This window comes from Canis aureus, chromosome 17, assembly GCF_053574225.1.
Source record: "Canis aureus isolate CA01 chromosome 17, VMU_Caureus_v.1.0, whole genome shotgun sequence".
Taxonomy (NCBI): Eukaryota; Metazoa; Chordata; class Mammalia; order Carnivora; family Canidae; genus Canis; species Canis aureus.
The window spans coordinates 42,614,286-42,639,334 of record NC_135627.1 but is presented as its reverse complement, the minus strand read 5'-3'; the positions used below and the strand labels follow the sequence as shown (position 1 = coordinate 42,639,334).

Below are 25,049 nucleotides of genomic sequence, written 5' to 3'. Positions count from 1 at the left end.
TTGTTTCCTTTGATTTCTTTTACTTAACTACTTGATCTGGCTAGAATTCCCTATATTATGTTAAATAGAAGTAGTAAGAGTGGGAATCCTTACCTTGTTTCTGATCTTGGAGGAAAAGTTCTTCATTTGGTATGCCTGGGTAGCTCAGCAGGGTAAGCATCTGCGTTTGGCTCAGGGCATGATCCCAGGGTCCCCGGATTGAGCTCTGCATTAGGTTCCCTGCATGGAGTCTGCTTCTCCATCTGCCTGTGTTTCTGCCTCTCTCTCTCTCTCTGTGTCTCTCATGAATAAATAAATGCAATCTTTAAAAAAAAAAAACTTCATTTTTGCCATTGATTATGATGTTTGCTATTTTAAGATATGGCTTTTATTATGTTGATGCAGTTTCCTTCTATTCCTAGTTTCATGAGCAGTTCTCTCATATAAAGGTATACAGTTTTGTGTAGTGTTTTCTCTGCATTTATTGAGATAATCATGTGATAACCATCTTTCATTTTGTTAATAAGGTGCATCACATTGATTAATTTGTGGATGTTGAACCATCCTTGCATCTGGAATAAATCACATTTAATCATGGTGTGTGATCCTTTAAATGTAAGATCTTTTATTGTTGAATTCAGTTTGTTAATACTTTGTTGAAGATTATTAAGGGATACTCTTTAGGGATATTGGCCTGTAATTGCTTTTCTTACAGTATCCTTGTCTGATTTGTCATCAGGCTAATGCTGACCTTATAGATTGAATTATGAAGTATTCTCTCCTCTCAATATTTCTTTGAAAAATTTTGAGAAGGAATTGGTATTAATTCTTCTTTAAATGTTTGGTACAATTCACCAGTGAAGCCATCATATCTAGTGCATTTTTTAAAGGAGATTTTTGGTTACTGATTCAGTCTCCTTACTAGCTATGGATGTATTCTGACTTTACTGTTGTTATTTGGTCTTGGTAGGTTTTGTGTTTTTAGGAGTTTGTCCTTTTAATCTAGGTTATCCAATTTTTTAGCATACAGATGTTTATAGTACTCTTTAACAATCTTTTTTATTTCTGTAGACTTGTTAATAATATTCCCACTTTCGTTTCTGATCTTACTAGTTTGAGTCTTCTCTTTTTTTCCTTAGTCAAGCCAAAGATTTGTCCATTTTGTTGATCTCTTCAAAGAACCAATATTTGGTTTTATTTATTTTTCTTCACTGTTGTTTATACTCTATTTTAATTATCTCTAATCTAATCTTTAATATTTCCTTCCTTCTGTTAACTTAAGGTTAATTTGTTCTCTTTCTAGCTCATTGAGTTATAAAGTTAGTTTGTTGATTTGAAATTGTTACTGTTTTTAAATATGTTCTTATAACTGTAAATTTCCCCCTTAGCATGGGTTTTTCTTGTCCTATAAGTAATGATCTGTTTTCATTTTCATTAACCTCTAAGTGCTTTCTAATTTTTCTTGTGGTTTGTTTTTGGATGAATGGTTGCTAAAGAGTGTATCGTATAATTTCCAAAAATTTGTGAATTGTTCAGTTTCTCTTTTATAGACTTCTAACGTCATCCCATTGTGGTCAGAGAAGATACTTTTTATGATATTTGTATCTTTTAATGTATTGAAAATTAATCTGTGTCCATTTGTGTGCTGGACAATGTCCTATGTACAGTCGAGAAGATTGGATATCTGTTTTTGTGTATAGCGTTCTTAAGATGGCTATTACATCTGGTTGGTTTATGAAGTTGGTTTATTGATTTTGTCCTCTGTATCCTTACCTTCTGTTTGGCTCTTCTATCCATTATTGAAAATACATATTAAAGTCTCCAACTATTATTATAAAACTGTTTATTTCTCCCTTCAATTCTGTGAGTTTTTTGACTTTATATATATTGATGGTCTATCAATAGGTACATAAATATTTATTATTCTAATATCTTTCTGTATTGAACCTTGTATCTATATATAATGTCCTTTGTCCCTTGTAACCTTTTCTAAAAAATTAAAGTAATTTTGTCTAATATTGGTATAGCTACCCTTGCTCTCTTTTGGTTACTATTTGCATGGGATATCTTTTTCTATCTTTGTACTTCCAGTCTGTTTGTATCCTTGGTTCAAAGTGAGTCCCTTGTAGACAAAATAAACTTAGGTCATGTGTTTTTAGCCATTCTGCCAACCTCTGACTTTTGATTAGAGTTTAATCCATTTACACTTAAAGTATTTACGGATTTTTATTTTGTCAAAATTACTTCTGTCATTTTACTGTTTACGAACTGCCTTATGGCATTTTTGTCTCTCATTTCCTGTATTGTTTACTTCTTTTGTGTTTTTTTTTTGAAATGGAATTTTTAAATTCCTTTCTCATTTCTTTTTGTGTATATGCTATAACTATTGTATTTATGGTTACCATGGGTATTATATTTAACATTCAAAAATTACAAAACTGATCTCCAATATTTGGAGAACAGTCTTTTTTTGCTTACCTTGGCTCCCATAAGCTGGGTGCAAGGAGCTCTAGGGATGCTTGCACAGCTGCCTGCCTTGTGTCTAGGGGTAGAGTATGAATAGCTGCTCTGTGCTAAGAGCTGAGATTGACTGAATTTAACCACGGTTTACTTTTTAAGCCTTTCCTTGGAGTTACAAGGCTTCAAAAGACTGCAGAGTTCCCTAATAGCTACATCAGATAGGTTCTGACAGTGCAGTTGTCTGAATAAGGAGTCAGATTACTGGTTCTTCTTATTCTGCCTTCTTCATAATAAACATTATTTTGATAACAGAGTGACTTATCATATAGAATAACATTAAGAATGTGAAGGATTCAGGACCCTGGTCTACCAATGCCTTTAAGATATTCCATTACGCATTTCTTCTCCCTTCCCTTCTATTCCCTTTCACTAATGGGTAGGAAATATCAGAAAGGGAGACAGAACATGAAGACTCCTGACTCTGGGAAACGAACTAGGGGTGGTGGAAGGGGAGGAGGGCAGGGGGTGGGGGTGAATGGGTGACGGGCACTGGGGGGGGGCACTTGACGGGATGAGCACTGGGTGTTATTCTGTATGTTGGTAAATTGAACACCAATAAAAAATAAATTTGTTATTAAAAAAAAAGATATTCCATTACAAACTTTAATGAATTTGAGTATCTTTTCCTGTCTCAACCAAGTTATGACAACAAAGAACCCCAAATATGATGTAGCAGGTGTACATTTGCTAGTGGTATTTAAAAAAACTTTCAAACTCTTATTCTGTGAAGATTAAGAAAAAATTAAATCACTGGAAAACCACATCTAATAAGGGACACTAAGATCTGATGTTCTTGCAGATTCCACTTGTTGAATCTTAGTACAAAATGACCTGAAAAGTTTTGTTAGCATATTAAATTACCGTAATATAAATATACCAGCAAAGAAAGGCAGGAAAAATTTTCTTTAACAAAATCAGAAGACCTCATAGTTTACAGTAAATGCATTATACAAATTTATAACCTGATTGTTATATTTTTATTTTTCCACTTCAGTTGCTTCCTACTTTCAGAGAGAAGTAACACAAATTGTGAGAAATAATTTTTATTTTAATAAATTAAAATTATTTTAATTAGTTCAACAGTCATTTTCATTCTTTTCTAATAAAAACTTTTATAGTCCATTTGCTTAATATAGTAGTACATATGTTTGCTTATTTGAGATTGTTAAATTAGGGATTAATTTTAATATTATATTGTCCAAACATAGTAATGATACTATTGATATATGCTAATTACTGTAAATAATTGATGAATACATTTAATATCACTTGCAATTCTCAGGTATTCATAAAACTCTCATTTCTACTAATAAACCACAGTTGTTTTGTAGTTCTGATGACTTTAGAAAGCAATACGTGGATAATTATATATAGACTAAAGCTACTTTTATAAAGATTTTATGATAATGAGATATAATAGTATATTTCCCAAATGAAATCATTTCAATTTGAGTCATATTGTATATTATTTTTTTCAGAGTTAATGCATTCATACTGTCCTTTTATCTGTATATAGAAATAGATGAACAAGGACAATCTGAAGATATATTACATTATTATTCCCTTCTGGTTTTCTTACAAGATCCTATTCCATACTAAAAATCTAGAATAAATAATTTGTATTTTGAAGCAGTATCATCATTTTGTGTTCAAATACATGCTGCTGACTCAATTAAAATCTAAAAAATATTTCCCTCAAAAGCAAATTCACTGCTCTGTGATTTGATTTGAAATATAATTTTAAGGGGTTTTGATTAGTATATAACTTAAAATATAATTTTATTATAATTATTTATTTATAACACTAGAAATACTTTCAACTTTGTTATTGAGCTTGTGGTATGCCCCAAACAAAATATATCTTTAGAATGTTTAATTATAGGGCAGCCCGGGTAGCTCAGCAGTTTAGCACCGCCTTTGGCCCCTGGTGTGATCCTGGAGACCTGGGATCAAGTCCCACGTCGGGCTCCCTTCATGGAGCCTGATTCTCCCTCTGCCTGTGTCTCTGCCTCTCTCTCTCTCTCTCTGATCTTTCATGAATAAATAAAATCTAAAAAAAAATATTTAATCATAATTAAATTTAAAATATTTAATTATCTGTAATGTTTATAATTAAATGTAAAATGTTTAATTATCTGTAATAAAGCATACTATTATGAATCTGTAATAATCATTGTCATATATTTTTATAGGAGGAGGTAGTTTGAGATACATAGGCATCCATCTAACAAAACGGAGACACATGCAGGGCACCTGGGTGGCTCATTGGTGAGCCTCTTTCTGCCTTTGGCTCAGGTCGTGATCCCAGAGTCTTAGAATTGAGCCCCTCATCACTCCCTAGAGGGAGCCTGCTTCTCGCTCTGCCTGTTTCTGCCTCTCTCTCTGTGTCTCTCTGTCTCTGCCTCTCTGTGTCTCTCATGAATAAATAGATAAAATATTAAAAAAAGAGAAACGCATGCAACCGCATGGTGAAATTAAAAGCTAAAACAAGTAATCAAGAAATGGCAGACACCTGAATTTTACTTTATATTTTTATTTAAACTTATATTTGGCCTTCTAAATTCAGTGATAGTAACATGTCTGAACAACCAGTGCTGATGTTAAAATACAATATGTATGTATTAATGATTGAAGACTTTAATTAGTAAAATATATCATAAGCTTACTGGAAAGTTTTATTATTATTCGAAAGCCAAGAAATTTAAAAAGCTGTTACTTCAGTACAGAAGTAAACTAGTTAGGTTTACTTTTTTCAAGTCTGATTGTGTTAACTACTATTAGTAAAATGTCATTATTAAGTTTATTTATCAAAAATGATTAGACATAATGGAACTTTTAAAATGTGAAGCTATATATTAATCTTGATATTGGTTATTCACAAACATTTTAACAAAGCAGAAATTAAAATTCACTATATAGTTTTCTTGAGAAAAAACATGGAAATATTGTATACATAAAGCTTTATGCCCTTTTTAACTTTAAAAATATTAAGATTGGGACACCTGGGTGGCTCAACAGTTGAGTGTCTGTCTTGGGCTCAGGGCCTGATCCTAGGATCCAGGATCGAGTCCCACATCGGGTTCCTTGCATGGACCTGCTTCTCCCTCTGCCTGTGTCCCTGCCTCTCTCTCTCTCTCTCTCTCTCTCTCTCTCTCTCTCAGTGTCTCTCATGAATCAATAAATAAGATCTTTAAAAATAATACTAAATAAAAATATTAAGATAAATACTGAACTCTGTAACAAAGAATATATTATTTGAAATACATTTTATGACACATTTCAGAAATAAGCTCTTTTTATACAGTTGAGTCAGGAATTACATTTTTCATTATATTTCCCATTTTAAAATATGTGGTAGCATAAAATTATTCATGACAAAAAGTCAAAAATATAGGAGAAAAAGGAATATAGCACAAGTGAGACAGCCAAAATGTCATTTATAAATCACTTCTCTTAAAATTTATCATTTGATACTAGACATATCAATTGTAAATAATGCTGGATGATTTTTTTGCTGTCATTTTGCAAGTATCTCTGCATAACAATTTGCTGGTATTTGTTAAGCAACTTTCATATGCATACCAATTAACCACAGAAATGAAACTAATTAAATTTTTCTAGAATCTGATTGTAATTAGAATACTTTTGGGCATTTGAAAATTGTATCTTCTTTCATCATAACAAAATTATTGGTAGATAGGTATTGCTAGTCTAATTTGTCAGATAATGCTTAGAGGTTATAAACATATGCCATAAGTTATAACTGATAGGGTTTAAAACTAGGGCTTTGAATAGTAAAATGTATGTCTCTCCCAATAAGTAGCTTACGCTTTAAGGTTTTCATGTAGATTATTTCAAGGATATATTCTCTGAGAGCAAAACATAAAGGGAACCTAAAATACATTGACAGAATTTTCAAATACAGTAATCCATAGTATACTAGAAATTCCTATAAATCAATGTTTAAAAAAAACACATGAAATCCAATTTAAGGCTGACTAAAAGATTTGGAAGTCCCCTTGATTTGAGAAAATTCCAAATGATATATCTATATATATCAGTTTTGTTTTGGAACATCTATTTAACATATTTCTGTGGTAAACATCTTAGAGTTTAGCCTATTTTAATCTAAAATGAGTAGAATAATTAATATTCTTGTGTTTTTTAACATTAGGAATATATTTCATCATATTTTACTTATAATTTTATTCACATACATATGTAATATTCTTTTGTATCCTCACAGCATAATTTATGCATTTTACTTCTGAAGGGAAATTAAGATATTATCCATCTCAGAGCAAAGTCAGTGTATAGTTTTGCTAGAAGCATTCTACAAAAGCTTAAGTTCCTGAGCTGTGACACAAAACCACTGTGTGCTCAGCGTCCATCTAGGCCTGTGTCTCAACTGCCTTGAAGGTACTTGGAGAACAAAAACAACCAAAGACAGCATGAAGCTCATGTTTTCTGCTGTCCTATGAATAATAAAGTCATTTTTATCTGACCCAGGAATCCTTTGTCTTCTGCCAGCATCTCTGAAACTATTACCAGTCTAACTTGTTAGCTTATAAGCAGAGTAAAATGTCAAATATGTCACAGTTCTAGACACACTTTGCTTAAAGGTAAAATCTAAATACTCGATATATAGCTAATATACATGTAAAACGATGAGCAAAAAGATCATGCTATAAACAAAATATGAACAGTCTTGCACTTTTGTAAAAAGCATATCACAGAGGAGTATTAGTTTATTAATCTATTTTGAGTTAAAATGGGTAAAATTAAACTAAAACATTCTGTAATATATACATGATTTGTAACCTATTAAGAAAAGGAAAATCTGAGGGACTCCTGGGTCGCTCAGTTAGTTAAGTACTGATTCCTGATTTTGGCTCAGGTCATGATCTCAGGTTCTTGAGATCAAGCCCCATATTTAAGCTCAACATTGGGCATGGAGCCTACTTAAGCTTCTCTCTCTCACTCTCCCTCTGCCCCCCTCCTTAAAAAGAAGAATGAATGAATGAAGAAAAATCTGAATCACTTACAGAATGTAGTTAAAACATGTGATATTGGGTAGAGTGCAGATGAAGCTGTTATGTTATCTGCAGTGTGAGAGGAAAAATCTAGGCTGGGTATAAAGGTTGTCAGTGTATATGTAGCATTTAATACCTTGAGATAGAATGCCATTACCAACACAGTGTATACGTGGTGATGACCAAGGACTGATCCTCAGAATTTTTCAGTAATAATCATCAAGGCAAAGAAAGAACCATTAGATAATATTGGCAAGGAGTGATAAGAATGGTAAAGGAAACTTAATAGACTAGGTATCCCAGAAGAGACCTGAAAAATTTTATTAAGGAGCAGAAAGTACTACTCTTCATTAAATGTTACTGAGTACTCAAGTAAGATGAGAAGTAAGTACACTATATAAAATACAGTCTAAAATACAAATATTTTGCATAATAACATGGAATTCAGATAACCATGGCAAGTGCCATTCTGGTAGAGTGCTGAGAGTGAATGTCAGATTTAGGAGAAGATAGGAGAACTATAAACAAGAATAAGAATGGAAAGGAATTTTAAGCAATTGCAACAGAATCTTTTGAGAATAGCTGTCAGGACAATGGGTTCAATAGCATTTACCTCATGGAAAAATGTTGGCATGTATTTATACTGAAGAAAGTGATGGAGTAGAGAGCAAAGAAACAAAACAAAACAAAAAAATCAAAAACAAAACAAAAGAGATAAAATCTAATGATGAACATGATACGATCAAAAATGGTGAAATAAGTATCTCTAAAATGTGGAAGCAACATATAAACCTACAAAATTTTTCACAATCAAGTTTTTCAGAAAACTAAAACTCAACCAAGAACTTGCAATTAAGTCAAATGAAGAGTATACTAGAGAAAGAGGAAGAGAAAATACATAAGACACATAGGATACAAGTATTAAAATAGCAAATAAATCCTACATTATGAAGAATTGCATTACATGTAAATTGATTAAGCAATCCAATTAAAAGCAGAGATTGGCAAGATGGATGAGGAAATATTATCCAACTGTATACGTCTAGAGGATACACACTTAAGATTTAAAGGCACAAATAGTTTGAAAGTAAGAGGATGGATAAAGATCTATCATGCAAACAGTAACCAAAAAAGAACTGAACTTAGTATAAAAACATAAGACCACTAGACTTTTAGAAAACTATTGTTACTACAAAGAAAGACATTTTATAATTATAAAAGCATCCATCAATAAGATATAATAGTTATAAGTATATGTGTACCTAACAATGGAGCCCCAAAACATGAAACAAACCTGACAGGATTAAAGGAAAAAGTAGACAGTTCAACAATAGAAATTGGTGACTTCAATACCATGCTTTTAATAATGTATATAACAAGTAGGCAAAAGAGAAAAAGAAATGAGATGCAAACAACACTATTAAGCTACTGGGCCTAACAGAGGTCTATAGAACATGCCATATAATCTATGTAGAATACATATACTTTCTCAAGTGCATATAGAATAATTTCCAGGTGTATGTTACACCATAAAACTCTCAAAGAATGTAAGAAGGATTGAAATAACAGAAAAATATGTTTTCTAGCCAAAATGGAATGAAATTGGAAGACAGTAAAAGGAGGAAATTGGCGAAATTCACAGATATCTAGAAAATTTTTAAAGAATTAAAAATAACCAATGGATCAAAGAAGAAACCAAAAGAGATGTTAAAAAATACTTTGAAAAGCATATGAAGAATAGACATGTGGTCCAGGTGGTCTCAGCCAAAGCCATCTTCGGTAAAACCAGAAACAGCTCACTGATAGCATGTGAGTGAGCTTAACCAGAAGCAGCAGAGGTATTTTTGACAACCATCCTAGATACAAGAGAAATAGATTAACTATTGTCTGATGCTGGAGTTGCTGCATTATTGTGATATATGTTTTAAATATATATAGTATGTTGTGTATGTAATATAATTACATATAATATATAACATAATTATCCTATAATATCAGAGATATTAAGATTGCAGATTGAATTAAGGTTGCTAATCACTTGACCTTATATGAGGAGATTAACTGGGATTCCACATGGGCCCAATGTAATCATGAGTCCTTTAAATGAAAGAGGGAGGCAAAAAAGTCAGTGACCATAACAGAGTGCTGCGAAGAGAGAAAGACTCAACCTTCCATTGCTGACTTTGAAGATGAAAGGGAGTTGCAAACCAAGGAATGCAAGTGTCCTGTAGAAGTTAAAGCAAGTCTGAAGTTTCCAGAAAGGAACACAGCTTGCCAACATCTTAATTTTAGCTTGATGAGACCATTTTCAACTTCTGACTCACAGAATTGTAAATAATAAATTTGTGGTGTTTTAAGTCAATAAATTTGTGATAATTTGTACCACGTACATAAATATTGTATACAGTATATATGTATATAATTTAATTTTATTGTAGAAGTGTATTCTGTGTAGTATCCTAATAATTCACACCGTAGGATAGCTATTCCCAGTTAATTAATGAATAGTATTAGGTGTGGACATGAAAAGTGATATTGCTTCCACATTAAACCAACATCTGTTTGAATTCAATTTTTGGGATTTGAATTAATATATTAAACTGTTCATATTATGCCATTTACCCAAATGATAGCTCTTCAAAGCAATCCTAAAATACTTAATATTTTTTTATTTCAAAATGTTAAATTATGTGGTTGAAGTCAGTTAATATACTGCCTAAAGAAATAATTTCTAATTTTAGAGATATAGCTTTTACAAAACTAATATGCACATGATACTATGTTAACTTTGGATGACTCTTCCTAGCATTATTAATAATAGTTGTTATAAAAGCACATATTATGTTCTTCAGAGAAAAATATGCATATATACAATTCTAATTTTGTTGTCATATGTATAAGCAGTTGAATAAATTCCAGGTATCTAATAAGCTGCCCTTTTTTAAAGGCATTACTTATTTCGACATAGTTGAATATTAACATACTTGAAAAAATATTTTTATGGATATTCCATTTGTTTGGATGGCAATAGATAACTAGGGGTTGAATCCAAAATAAAAGTCTGACAAATGATGTGATTTTTTTTTTTTTTTTTTGTAAATCATTAAATCCTAAATTGGAAAGAATGCGAATATCCTATAAGTATTTTCAGAAATGATTGGTTTCAGTGATGGGTCCATCTGAGTCATTTGGTAAAACTGATCACTTAAATACTTTTTGGACTTAAATTTTTTCTTTGTCATCATTTTCACAAGATTCCATGCTATACTCCTAATGAAACTGTTTTGAATGAGAAGCCTGAATTTGAAAATGAGGAGAGTGGAGGGTAACTGTTAGGGGTCACGCATGCCATTGCTTTAAAGAAAAATAAAGAATTTTAATAATACTAAGAGTCAGTTGATAAACTAATGGATTAGGATGGTTCTTAGCCAAACTAACAGGTTGAATCCCCTTCAAAAATCATCATGAGGGGATCCCTGGGTGGCGCAGCGGTTTGGCGCCTGCCTTTGGCCTAGGGTGCGATCCTGGAGACCCGGGATCGAGTCCCACGTCGGGCTCCCGGTGCATGGAGCCTGCTTCTCTCTCTGCCTGTGTCTCTGCCTCTCTCTCTCTCTCTGTGACTGTCATAAATAAATAAAAAATTAAAAAAAAAAATCATCATGAATGGTTTATACATCATGACCATTTTTAGCATCTTTATCTTGTTTTCCCACTTTGAGTCAAATATTTTGGAGGATATTTTAAAATAGTAAAGCATTTATAAATAGTGTAACAGTTCATAAAAATATCAAAAACAATCTGTACATATCATAATTATGATAGTATTGGTAATTTTTCATAGATTTCTGAAAACATTCATGGTATTATGCCCTTAGTTTTACTGTACTTCAGGCTTGTGCAGCTATACATTAGAACTTTACCCTTCCATCCTGTGCTTTCTGTTGTATTTCCGGACAGTTTTTCTGTGACCTACATAACATACATTATTTTACTCGTCCTAGTCATGAGCTTCATAGTTTTATTGTACCATGTATACAGTTTGGTCCGTGCAATACTACCCCTGATGTATCTATGCTAGTATGTATTCTTAGTTGTAGCCAGAACAAACAAAAAACACTGGTCAAAATTTGTCAGTTCACTAACTGCTGAATTGTACATAATATACCAGTGTGCTGACACACATACGCTGTCTTAACTGTTAAGAAGCAGAAAACTCAGTATGTCCCTTAAGTCAGAAAAAAACACACACTTTTTTTGGTCTGAGTTTCTTAATCTATAAAGTATTAAGATAAACTTCTGTGAAGATATACAAAATATTGGAAGGGATCATATGTAAGTCATATAGAATAATTGATTAATGTATGCACATAGTAAATTCTCAATAAATGAAAGCAGTCTTTATTTCTTCCTGTTATCATTGTTATTTATTATAAAAGACAGTTGAAAAAAAGAAAAGACAGTTGAGAAACTTATTCAGGTTTGTATTTCCTGATTAGTCTCTCATAGTATTTGAATTTCTTTTTTTGAAGTTACCGTCTGCCCTGTACATTTTTCTTCCTCCACAAGAAAAAAAAAATCAAAATAAAAGCAAGATTTGATGTCATGAGTATTGAAGCAATTCTTGCTCAGGCAAAAGAAATGGCTAATTACATGAAACAGTGTAGTAGATAAAATTGAATAAATAAAGGATTGGCTCTACCCTCAGACCTGGATTCACAGTACAGTACTGCCATATCCAACAGTGTTACTTTGTGCCTGCTACCTTCATTTTATGATCCTAAATATCCTCTTCTGTAAGGTAGATAAAATAAAATAAAATAAAATAAAATAAAATAAAATAAAATAAAATAAATCCACAGAATTACTATAAGTATTTAATGAAAAAATACATGTAATAGAAACTCCATAAGTTAATTAAGGGCCAATACATATTAGCTATTGCAGTTATTAAAATTATTACTCTTTTATCCATGGCCATTACTTCAAGAGTTGATACATTATGTTTTGGACATGTAGTAATCATTAAAAGTTTTACATTCTTACTCCTTTTTAAATCTGATTATATTCCTAATTTGACACAACTGACGAGATCAGAGTGAGGAAATTTCAAACTAATTAATGATGTACCATATCAAAATGAAAAAGTCTGTTTTAGCTCCTTGATAGAATCTCATCAAAATTACTGAATTTAAGAAATCGTGGTTGGAGACTAGTGTATCCTGTGAGACAGTTCTTAATAGTCAAATTAAGAACTAACAGTCTGGGGCACCTGGGTGGCTCAGTGGTTGAGTGTCTGCCTTTAGCTCATGGCATGATCCCGGAGTCTTGGGATTGAGTCCCACATCAGGCTCCCTGCATGAGCCTGCTTCTCCCTCTGCCTGTGTCTCTGCCTCTCTCTCTCTGTGTCTCTCATGAATAAAAAAATGAAATCTTAAAAAGAAAAACTAACAGATTTGAAACCATGAATCAAAATTTTCTAAAACTGCTTCTAGTGCTGGAGTTCATATAAATTCATTGTAAGGATATTCTTATGAATTAAAGGTTTAGTAAATTAGCTGTGGTTGCCTCTAAAAGAACATAGACAGAAAGGCAGAAATTAGCAATGATTGATCCATTTTATTTAGGTCTGACTTTATCTCGAATAAATCTCACTTTTAATCTCCCTTTAATCCATATTTTCAATTTTTTTCAAGGAGACATTACATTAACAGTGAAAGTATAAGGCTACATAATCAATAACTTGAATTATGGAAATATTTCCTGTAGATAAAAACATAGAGACAAATATGAAGATGCATTTGTATAAATTAGCAAATTGGAGAATAAAAATTAATGAGAAAGACCAGGTAGAGCTATTCTAAAACACAAAGAAAAAATAGATTTTTAAAATGACAGTAAAATGAGCAAACATGAAGAATAAAGATAGGTGATCTTACAATCATATAATAGTTATTCCATAAGTAAAGTGAGGAAATAATTTATCCACACATGAATATATCCATTCATTCATCTATTCATTTATGATCCAAAAAGTATTTATATAATTCCAGAACCTTTCTCAGAGTTGAAGGTAGAGTGGTAAATTTGAGAAAAAAAAAATCTCTTAAGGAGCTCATTTGGGATATGCAATGGCAGGAATAATCTGAGGATAAATACACACTAAAATGTATAAACATGGTCCATAGGTAGAAGTACTATGGAGTTAAGAAAGGCAAAGTTGCAAAGTGCATCGGCGGTGTGGGTTTCCATACAAGTGGATATCATGTGCTTGTTAATGTGTTATCTATGAAAGCTGCATTGGTGCAAACTGGTTAGCAGCCTGGAGCAAAGATTGGGCATGTGACTACCAAATAGAGGAGTGTTACAGACCAAAGCAAGAGTAAATGTATAACCTGTAGGTAAGGATGGGTTTGCAGTGTCTGAGGAACAAAACCAAAAGCCCTGATAGAGGTGGAGAGGTAAAGAGAGTGTTAGGAGAGGTAACCAGCGCACAAAAAAAAAAAAAAAAAAAAAAAAAAAAGAGAGATGGGTAAATAAATTTAAAAAGAAAATTTCTCTATCTGAAGAAAGATTTTAGTGCAGAGATGAAATAAGTTAATAATAATAGGTAACATTGATGAAGATAGGCATTGATGTTTTAAATAAACAAAAAATTAAGGAAACCTACAGTCAGGCAGACAAAAATGGAGAAATAATGAGGTTGACGTTAGGCTGTTCTGCATCACTAAATGTCAGAAGACAAGGGCTCATTATCAGCATTATGTGAAAAAAGTTTGCATGCCCTTTGTGACATAACCCGTCAGGCTGTCTTTTACACAAGAAGACAAGAGAAGGGCATTGGTTGACATGCAAGGAGTCAGAGTTGCTATTTCTATAATCCTTTTAGGAAAAAATTAAAGACCACAGGATATGAATTGGCAGCAATAGGGGAAAGATTTGTGAAATAAACATAGGATATCATTGACTACAGTAACATTTACAGAAAATCTAAATATGTGGTGCTAATGTAATTATGAAACAAGAAGTTGTTGAAATTTCTTAAAAAATAAGCTATTATAAAAATCTCAATAAAATCTGAGAAAAAAATACCATTGCATTTTGACAAGATTTTATAGATGGTAAAGGATTGAATAAGAGAAAAAGCATATAGTATAGAAGTGTGGGAGAAATGTCCTTTGTTATAAGAAATAACTAACACGAATTGAATATTTTTATGCCATTGCTTCTTGTTCTTTTGGCTAAGATCAAGTATATAGTTTTATGCCAGGGTCTGCTTAAAGAACAATTTTATTTAGGAGCAAATTTAAACCTCCCCAACACTGTAACATAGTGTTGCCTACAATCAAAATCATAGTTTTAAACTAGAATTGACTGCTAAGGAAGGCAAGTGATTTTTTTAAAGGGAAGAAAAAAAAGCTGTTTCGGAACAATCCTCACCTAGGTAGCAATGATTTTGCATATACAAATGTGATTCTAGGACACAGTTTGAAAGAAAAGAAATTTGAAAGTGGATAAAGGAGAGATGGATGGATGGGAAGAAATCAGAAAGGAAACTTAGAATTATAGTAAGAACATCAAGCTGTAAAAAGAGTAATGTGTTCAGTGAATATCAGGGTGTCCAAAAAAAAAAGCCTCTCAATGATAGGAATGACAAATATGCAATTTCACCTTTGACTGTGACAGGCAGTAAAATGATGCAAAATGATCACAAAACTTTAAAATCTATTATACATGACAGACCTGAATTCTTGATTTCTTTAGGGTGGAGTCAGCATGTGAATAAGATGGTGGAACAATTGAGGAAATATTTGTAGTGAATTCATAGGTGAGAGAACTTTGGTCCAAAAGTGACTTGACTCTGGCAAAAGCACTAGACTTTCTGCAGTATAGTGAATGGGAACTTCAGTTAATTTTATTTGGATATTATTGACAGGAAAAAAATGCATCATGTTATAGATAACTAATACTGCAATATTTCTAGCAACCAGCCATCTAGATAGATGATCAGCAGAGCAGTGTTTATAATAGGAAACTCTTCTAAATAAAACTTCTACTCCAAAAAAGGGGATTAGTTAAATAAACTAAGCAATATATATGTGTATGATACAGGGGAAATGAATATACAAAGCGAACTTCCATATCCATATAGTTTAGGTAGGTAATAAAATTTTTGTTTTTTACAATATCTAATTTTCTTTCCTTTTGGGGTACATAGGAAATCATATTTCTTAGCCCTTTTGCAGTGGGAGTGGAGCTGCATGACACAGTTATGAGTATAAATGACTTCCAGGCCAAAGCATCTAAGTTCCTATGTGAAACTTTTTTTTTGTCCTGGAATAATCATGTAAATTGCCTCTTAATAAGGTGGAATGATAAGCCTTTGTCTTTGAGTTGCCTTGGAAAGTTGTTTGGGGTCATAGCCTGCTTTGCATAGTTGAGAAATAAACCCTTGTCACAATAGGTAGTGCCATGTGGTTTTTTGTTGTTGCTATTTTGTTTCTAAGCCTCAACTTAATCTTAGCTAACCAGAATAATATACAATAGGAACCAACAGTCTGCCTCACGTCCTTCCTTCTTTTATTGTAGAATGGACTTTATTGATAGAATTTGCATACAATAAACTGCATCCATTTAGTATTCAATGCATTTGGCAGTTGTGTACATCTGGGAAACCACCAACACAATAAAAATACAGAACATTCTCATCATCCCCAAAACATTCCTTTATGCCTTTGATGGACATCTCTGCCTCTGCCCCCAGCTCCAGGCAACCACCAATCTGATTTTTGTCACTTCACTAGTAGTTTGCATTTCCAGAATTTTATATAAATGCAGTTATTCAATATGTAATATTCTTTTATGTCTGGCTTCTTTTACTCAAATGACTTTTAAATTCATCTGTGGTGTTGCACATATCAATAGTCATTGCTCTTCATTGCTAAATGGTATTGCAATAGTCATTTATGAATATACTACATTTTAGATATTTATTCACTTAATGATGGGCATATGGGTTGTTTTCAGTTTGAGGCTATTGTGAATAAAACTATCAACAATCATAGGGATCCTTGGGTGGCGCAGCGGTTTAGCGCCTGCCTTTGGCCCAGGGCGCGATCCTGTAGACCCGGGATCGAGTCCCACGTCGGGCTCCCGGTGCATGGAGCCTGCTTCTCCCTCTGCCTGTGTCTCTGCCTCTCTCTCTCTCTCTGTGTGTGTGACTATCATAAATAAATAAAAATAAAATAAAATACTAAAAAAAATAAAAATAAAAAAATAAAAAGCACTCTTTCTTTAAAAAAAAAAAAGTGCTCGCTTCAGCAGCACATATACTAAAATTGGAACGATACAGAGAAGATTAGCATGGCCCCTGCGCAAGGATGACACGCAAATTCGTGAAGCGTTCCATATTTAAAGAAAAAAAAAAAAAACAATCATATACAAGCTACCATACAACCCAGCCATTCCATTCCCATATTTAACCCAAGAGTGATGAAAATTTATGTCTATACAGACTTGCTCACGTCCTTCATTAAAGTTCATACATTGTAAGAACTATCTAAAAAAAGGCTATGGTATTTTCACTTCTAAGATCAATTTTAAAGTTAACAAATATTTGTGTTATTATTCCTGAAATTTCTCGTTCCTTAGTCATATTTTTTCTTCATGTGTAATGCTTCTCAGCCTTAACATTCTGAATTTATGTCTCTGTCTCACATTTGAGCACTGCATAAACTATTGATTAGTTACAGAAATACAGTTCTCAGACTATTTATTATAACATTGCCTACCAGAATAAATAAAATCTTAAATTAATTAATTAATTAATTAAATCTGTGTAGCAGTTCATACTCTATTTCCTAAATTTTATCTGTCTTTCAGAAATTGTATCAGTATTAAGCTATTATATTTCTCACTCAGAAAATAGATCCTTCGAGAGCAACTCATTACATATTTTTTTTGGAAATAATTAATTTCAGAATACTAAATTTAGTTCTTTTGAGATCAGCATGTCTCAGATTAAATGTATATATGCATGCTTTCTAAATTCTAGGCATGAATTGGAGACCTTGTATTTTTTACATATTTTAATCATTTTAATAAAGTTGTTATATTGAATGGTCAAAAACTAGTCGTAAGGCACACAAAATGTAATTTTATGAAAGCAACTGATATTAGAACACTGTTATTCTACTCCTTGATATCCAACTTCAAGTACAGTTCTTGAAATTCTTATATTACTTGAAATTCTCTTCCACCTCCTAATTTTTATCAAAATGTTAATTTTTCTCAAAGACTATTTTTAACGTATTCTCTAACAATTGACACTCTTTCCAGTACTGAGCAAAGAAAGATGCTATATTTCTTGTTCTCATTTTCACTTACTAACTCATCATTCACTGTTTCCCTAACATAAACTACATTGCTGTAACCTCTCATTCTCTTTCCTGCATATTCAATTTTACTTGTTCTAGCATAGTATTTTTTTAAGTTTTTTTATTCATTTATTCATGAGAGAGACACAGAGAGAGACAGAGACATAAGCAGAGGGAGAAGCAGGTTCCCTAGAGGGAATCTGATGCAGGGCTCAATCCCTGAACCCTGGGATCACACACAGCATTATGTATGAAGAAAAAAATATGACTAAGGGACGAGAAAATTCAGGAATAGTAATACAAATATTTGTTAACTTTAAAATTGATCTTAGAAGTGAAAAAAAAAATTTTTTTTGAGATAGTTCTTACAATGTATGGGCTTTAATGAAGGACATGAGCAAGTCCTCAGCTCAACTGATGAGTCACCTAGGTGTCCCTAGTGTAATATTTTCACAAACATGTAAGTATGGCCTAGTAAATCCTCCTAAAGTTTTTTGTTAAAGACTCCATCCTCTTCTAGCTAGTACATGAAATCATTTTTTAAAAAATTTGCTTCTGAAAGGAAAGAGAGCAAGCATGAGGGGGAGAGGGAGAGAATCTTAATCAAGCAGGCTCTACACCCGGGGCAGAGCCTGGCTCAGGGCTCAGTCCCAGGACCTTGATATCATGACCTGAACCAAAATCAAGAATCGCCTGCTTAACCAGTTAAGCCACCCAGGTACCCCACTAAATCATTTTTTAAATTGAAATATATCTGACAAACCATATTGTGTAAATATAAGGTATACAACATGTTGAATGAAGCATTTACTATATTATTAACCATAATAATGATAATTAGTACCTTTATCATGTCATACAATTATCATTTCTTTTTTCTGGTTAGAATAATTAAAATCTAGTCTCAGTGAGTTTGATACCATAATATTGTTGTCTATATTAACCATACTGTACATTAGACTTCTAGGACTTATTTGCTGCTCAGTGTAAGTTAATACCCTTAAACGACATCTCTCCTATCCTCCCATCCCTCAGTCCCTCTGGTACCACCATTTTACTCTTGGTCTTCACAAGTTTAGCTTTTTAAAATTCCACATATAAGTGTATCAAACAATATTGTGTTCTCTGTCTGACTTAGCTCACTTAGCATAATAACCTGTTGTGCCTAAGCACCAACTCAGCTCACATTTACTCTTCAATTGACTTAGGATTGGTTTAATTTATACCTTTGACCCACAATATTGCTTTCATTTGCTGAATAACTTAACTTTCTTGACACCGTATTATTTTCTAGCTGCTGTTTATCCTAATTTATGGATCCTTCTCTGGTTCCATCAAAATGATTCCTGGAGTGAATCATTACATCATCTTGTTTTCTAAGAATTTTCTCCATTAGTATCAAGCTTTTAAATGTCTTTAATATACTGATTACTAATGAATTAAAATTCAATGTAGATACCTCTTCAGGCATATATTACTGCCTATTTGAAATCTGAACTTAGCCATCTTTAGGAATCTTAAACACAAGGATGCCTCAGTGGTTGAGTGTCTGCCTTTGGCTCAGGTGGTGATCACGGGGTCCTGGCTGCATCAGGCTCCCTATAGGGAGGCTGCTTCTCCCTCTGCCTATGTCTCTGTATCTTTCTGTGTGTCTCTCTCATGAATAAATAAATAAATAATCTTTTTAAAAAAAGGAATCTTAAACACATTTTCACAATTGTACCTGTGCCCTTCTCATTCTTCACTTCTTAGCCCATCTACTGCTTATAGTGTAGCCTTTCAGGTCATTGTTAACATCATCTTATCTTCATATGCTCCAAACCCTCACCAAGAAGCAGATTGTGTTTATTTGCAAATATATCCTGATTTATTTTATTTTATTTTATTTTATTTTATTTTATTTTATTATTTTGTTTTATTTTATTATTTTTAAGATTTTTTTTTTAAATTTATTTATTCAGGAGAGACACAGCGAGAGAGAGGCAGAGACACAGGCAGAGGGAGAAGCAGGCTCCATGTAGGGAGCCCGATGTGAGACTCGATCCCGGGACTCCAGGATCACACCCTGAGCTGAAGGCAAGCGCTAAACCACTGAGCCGCCCAGGGATCCCATATATCCTGATTTTAGTCACAACTTTGCTATACCGCCATTTATCATCACCTCAATCCAAATACTGTATCTTGCTAAAGAAAAAAGTAATGCAACAACTTCCTAATTGGTCTCCTCACTTGGATCTTTCTTTTCTTTTTGCTCTACACAGCAACTGGGAGTATCTCTCAAACATGCTGAACTGCTTATGCCATTTACTGATTATGATCTCTCAAGGTTTCCACTGTACATGAGACAAAATTCAGTTCTCTGAAAGTGAACTACAAAGCATGATATGAGCTGAAATCTAACTCATCAAATTCATCTTGTATAACCCTCTTCTCTTATTACCTTCCATACAAAATAGTTTTAAACAGGTTATGCTCTTCTGAACTCAGGGTCCTTGCACACGCTTTTACCCTCTGTCTGAAATGCTGTTCTGATTGATTTCTTTTCATTATCTTTGCCCTGCTCAAATGTGACTTCTTCAGAAACTTTCATCTTCTTCTACTCTTACAAAAACATCCTTTCCTTTACAACATCTCACATATCTATTCTTATTTATTACTACATTTATGTGTATTTGTTGCTTTACTCACTTAGTGTTCTAATCAGGAAAGCAGGACTCATCTGTTTTATTCACCTGTAAATCTGGTATATTGTGTATTGTTGGTGTCCAATTTATGTTTTTTTTAAGTGAATGAATGATTAAACATTCCTCTTATGCAGATCACATCATTATCTTGTAGTATTCATTCATCATCTGCATTTTCTTTGCCTAAACTTCCTAATTCATTTTCAAATCACTATTTAATTGGCTTCAGTATCTGACTCTAAAAGAAAGTAGCTAAATCTGCATATGGTTTCTTTATCGTGATGCACCTAACTCCTTTGCTTTTTTTCAGTTCGTTTTAACTTCGTAACTTAATTGATATAATTCTTCTCGTGTCACTGTCTTTTCTTTATGTTTGTACCCCATCATGGTACCCTATCTCTATTTTCAGAATTTTCTGTACACCAATTTTGAGCATTCATTCTTATCGCATAGTAAGTGTACTACTGTTTCCAGGATTATCTAAACATGCTGAATTAAGTCTAGCAATGTACTAACTGTAATTTCAGTGAGTTCATGCCATCTAACCTTTGTGTTCTCATAATAGTGGTTTGTGTTTAAAAACTCATGCAAATTTCCTTAAAATCTGTGTCATTCCAAATATTCCATTATTATTTCCAATTTAACAAGCCACTTGGCTAGTTAACTATGTCAAAATTTCTCTCAAACTTTTAGTAGTTACATAGTCACAGCGAAAAGTGAAGGTGGTCAACATTAAATATGAGGCTACAGTAATTAGATCCCAAGAACAATTTACAACAGTTATTTTGCATTGTCTCATGGTAATTTGAAATTTAGTGAAAAAATAAGGCAAAGCACAGAATGCTATATGAGCTTGTGGTAGATGCCATGTTTGGCCTCAGCTTCAAGGGTGATTGATATTCAAGAACGATTCCACAACATCTTAAGTGTCCTGACTGGATTCACTGTGCCTATTGCCAGCATTGACATTCCCTGAGGATAGTTATGTAGAGAAGAGAAGCTCTGAAGAGATCTAGCCAGACTTGTTTATCTCCCTTATGGTGTCCTGAAAGTCTGCAATCCAGTTTACTTTGGACTACCACTCTCTGGGGGAGGGAGTTGTTTTATGTCATTTGCAATGAAAAAGAAGTACCAGCTGAAACTGCCATCTTGCCTTGACACTGGGTGTGTGTCTGTCATCTGCAGTGAAGGAAGGTGGGTGGGCATTCTTTCCCAGTAAAGATTCAGGGCCTCTTTCTTCCAGAACTGTGCAGTTCTGGGAGCTCTTCTGGCAATGAAGTTTAGTGGGTGGCAAGAGCCAGAGAAAGAGGGGGAAAAAATTGGAAATGAGAAAAATGAACATCCTTTATGTGATAAAACTACATGGTACATGTAGATGTGTGTGTGTGTGTGTGTGTGTGTGTGTGTGAGAGAGAGAGAGAGAGAGAGAGAGAGAGAGAGAGAGAATTCCTAACAAGATTTTCATTTATTGCTGTTCTTGGAGAAGTGTGAGAATGAAACAAGTCTCTCCATGGAGAAATGATGATAACATATTATAAAACAAAGGTTGTGGATAGTTGATGCACATAATTCAGAGGACTAAAAGGAGAATAAAGAATGACAGTATTGGTGGAATATCATCTTAACATTCATCAGCAGCCTGAGAAGACTTTTTTCAGGTGGAAAAGTATGCATAGGTCATGTCTTTTCTTTCTCTCTCTCTTTTGAAATGAAGTGAATACTTTTTATGATTACCGAGTAAGTAAACTGTCCTTGTATTCCTGAACTAACCTCGAATTTTTCATAAAGAGTTTTTTTGAGTTTTTTTTTTGAGTTTTTTTTAACATATTTTTGCTGTTATTTTACTTGGAATTTTCATCTATATTTAATACACAAATGAGATTGTAATTTTCTTTCTCTCTTTTTGTTGGGATTTGGTAGCACACATAATACTAGCATCATTTTGGAGTATTCCTCCATTTTATGTTCCCCAAATGATTTTCAATAAGATTAGAATTTTGAGCTTGAAATATAGAATGTTTGGCAGAATTCACCTGTAAAGAAATTTTGAACTTAGTATTTCTTCAAGAAGCATATTAATTATTATTTAAATTAGCTTAGTAATTCAAATTTTGCAGTAGAAAATAATATTCAATAACCTTTTGGTCCTTTCTGAAAGCTACACTCTTCTGGGACTTTTTCTATTAATTAGATCATGTTTTAGAGTTTATTTACATGAAAATATAAGTAGCATTCATTCCCTCCCTTTTTAGTCTCTTCCTTGGATCTTTCATATTCCCTTATCTATTCTGAATGTATGTGTCCTGGGCAGCCCAGTTGGCCCAGTGGTTTAGCACCTGCCTTCAGACCAGGGCCTGATCCTGGAGACCCGGGATGGAGTCTCACATCAGGCTCCCTGCATAGAGCCTGCTTCTCGCTCTGCCTGTGTCTCTGCCTCTCTCTCTGTGTCTCTCATGAATAAATTAAAAAAAAAAAAAAACTTAAAAAAAAGAGTGTATGTGTCTTGGGGAATCTGGGTGGCACAGTCCGTTAAGTGGCTGACTCTTGATTTCGGCTAAGGTCATGATCTCAGCGTCCTGAGATCAAGCCACGGCTCCACACTCAGCATGGAGTTTGCTTGAGAGATTCTCTTTCTTTTTCTCTCCTCCTCTACCCCTCTCTTTGCTCATGCAGACATGAAAGCATACTCTCTCTCAAATAGATATATAAAATCTTAAAAAAAAAAAGTATGTGTCTTTCTCTCTTTTTCTCTCTCCTTGCCTCTCTTTACAATGTCTAATGTTAGGTGCTTCAAAGAAACATATTTTGTCATTTGTTTCTCTGGTATGTAACATTTTATTAAATATTTAAATTATTTTTTATTTTTTTGTCTCATTGTCCCTATTATCTACTAATTTTTGTGGTGTTCTTTTTCAACCTTTTTCAATTGTACATTTAAACAATTGATTTTTAGGCTCTTTTTCTAATATAAATATTTAAGGCAATAAACTTCCCTCCAAATACTGATTTTTGTTGCATCCTGTAAGATTTATATGCAATTTTTAAAATCTTTATTCAGTATTGAGTATTTAAAAAATCTCTATTATTTTATTTTTAATCCATAGATATATAAAATTGTCTTACTAGTTTCTGAGTAGATGGGAGTTTAAAAAATATTTTTTTCTTTTTTAACTTTAATTAAATTACATTTTAATTAGAGCTCATTTAATATGTTTGGCATAATTATTTTTTAATTTACTAATAATTCTATGGACTACTGTTGTGATCAAGTTTTATAGTGTCACATGTGTACTTAAAAAATAGGTATATTCTCTTTCAGTTGGATAAAAAATTCTATATAAGTTTACCTGTCAAATTTTATTAGATGTGTTGCTCAGTGTTTTTCTGTCTTAGAATTTATATGCTTGATCTTTTTTTTATGCTTGATCTTTTTAATCAAGAGAAGTGTATTAAAATATCCCCTTATGTTGCTGTGTCTTTTAGTTTTTGCCTGACTAATGTTTAACCTATATATTTTTAGCATATTTTTATGTTTCTTTATATTTAGAATTCTCACTTGTTGGTATTTTATCATTTATATTCTTTTGTACATTACCTTTCTATCTTTAGTGATTTCTTGAAGACATTCTCACATTCAAAATTTATATTCCAAAGATGACAAAGTATTACTATGAAAGAATTGGCAGTCAGGATTGAAATCTAAGCTCTAAGTAGTAAAATATTAGTAGTTAAAATTAATTATAGGTTGGCTCCTGATTCTAGAAAGATTGAGTAGATCTACTTTCCCTGTTATTCCCACTGTTTTCAACTATAAACTCTAGATATATATAAAACAAGCACACGAAGATTCTTAAAGCTTGGCTGGACACATCAGGACATAAGGAGAGTTAGTTCAGTGAGTCGTTGTCGTCTTCTTCTCTTTCTTCTCCTCCTCCTCCTTCTCCTCCTCCCTCCTCCTCCTCCTCCTCCTTCTTCTCCTTCTCCTATGAATCTTCTTTTTTGCCTCCTATACCCCAGAATTGGGATTACATGAACTAGCAAACAGAATATCATTGATCCACAGGGGGAGAAAACATCCAGCATAAGCTCACGCTCTCTAAAGGACCAGTAAAAAAGGCAGCCTTAGAAAGATATATAATTTTTAGATTATACCACTGTAATTTAGTTAAATGCCACAGAAGAACTGTACCCCATTCAAATAAAGATGGATGAAGAACCCATGCTTCCACCATTGCAAGGCTATGACTAGATTCTCTAACACACTGCTGGGCAAGTGTCAGAGAAGGTCAGATAAGGAGGTAGGATTTTCATTCCTGCTACCAGTAATGAGTCCCACCCACAAATATTTATGGATAATCTATCCACTAATGGCCATAGTGAAGCATCCTGCTCTGTCCACATTATAATGGTATCATAGAAGGCTAGTAGAGAGTCAAGACTCACATCACTTTTTCACAATA

At 33.0% G+C, this 25,049-nt stretch overlaps 1 long non-coding RNA gene and 1 other non-coding gene across 13 annotated transcripts in view; both read left to right on the top strand.

The window, feature by feature from the left end:
* LOC144287936 (uncharacterized) overlaps nucleotides 1-25,049 on the top strand; it is a 276,738-nt gene that overhangs the window by 65,644 nt on the left and 186,045 nt on the right. The window contains exon 5 of one of the 12 annotated variants that reach the window (XR_013355780.1): nucleotides 6,746-7,007. The exons of the other annotated variants lie outside the window; for them this stretch is intronic. This is a non-coding gene — a long non-coding RNA (uncharacterized LOC144287936). Of the gene's footprint in view, nucleotides 1-6,745; nucleotides 7,008-25,049 lie in introns of those variants that run through there. 12 annotated transcript variants of the gene reach the window in all.
* LOC144288183 (U6 spliceosomal RNA) lies at nucleotides 16,838-16,944 on the top strand. Its single transcript, XR_013356156.1, has one exon. It is a non-coding gene; the product is annotated as a U6 spliceosomal RNA (small nuclear RNA).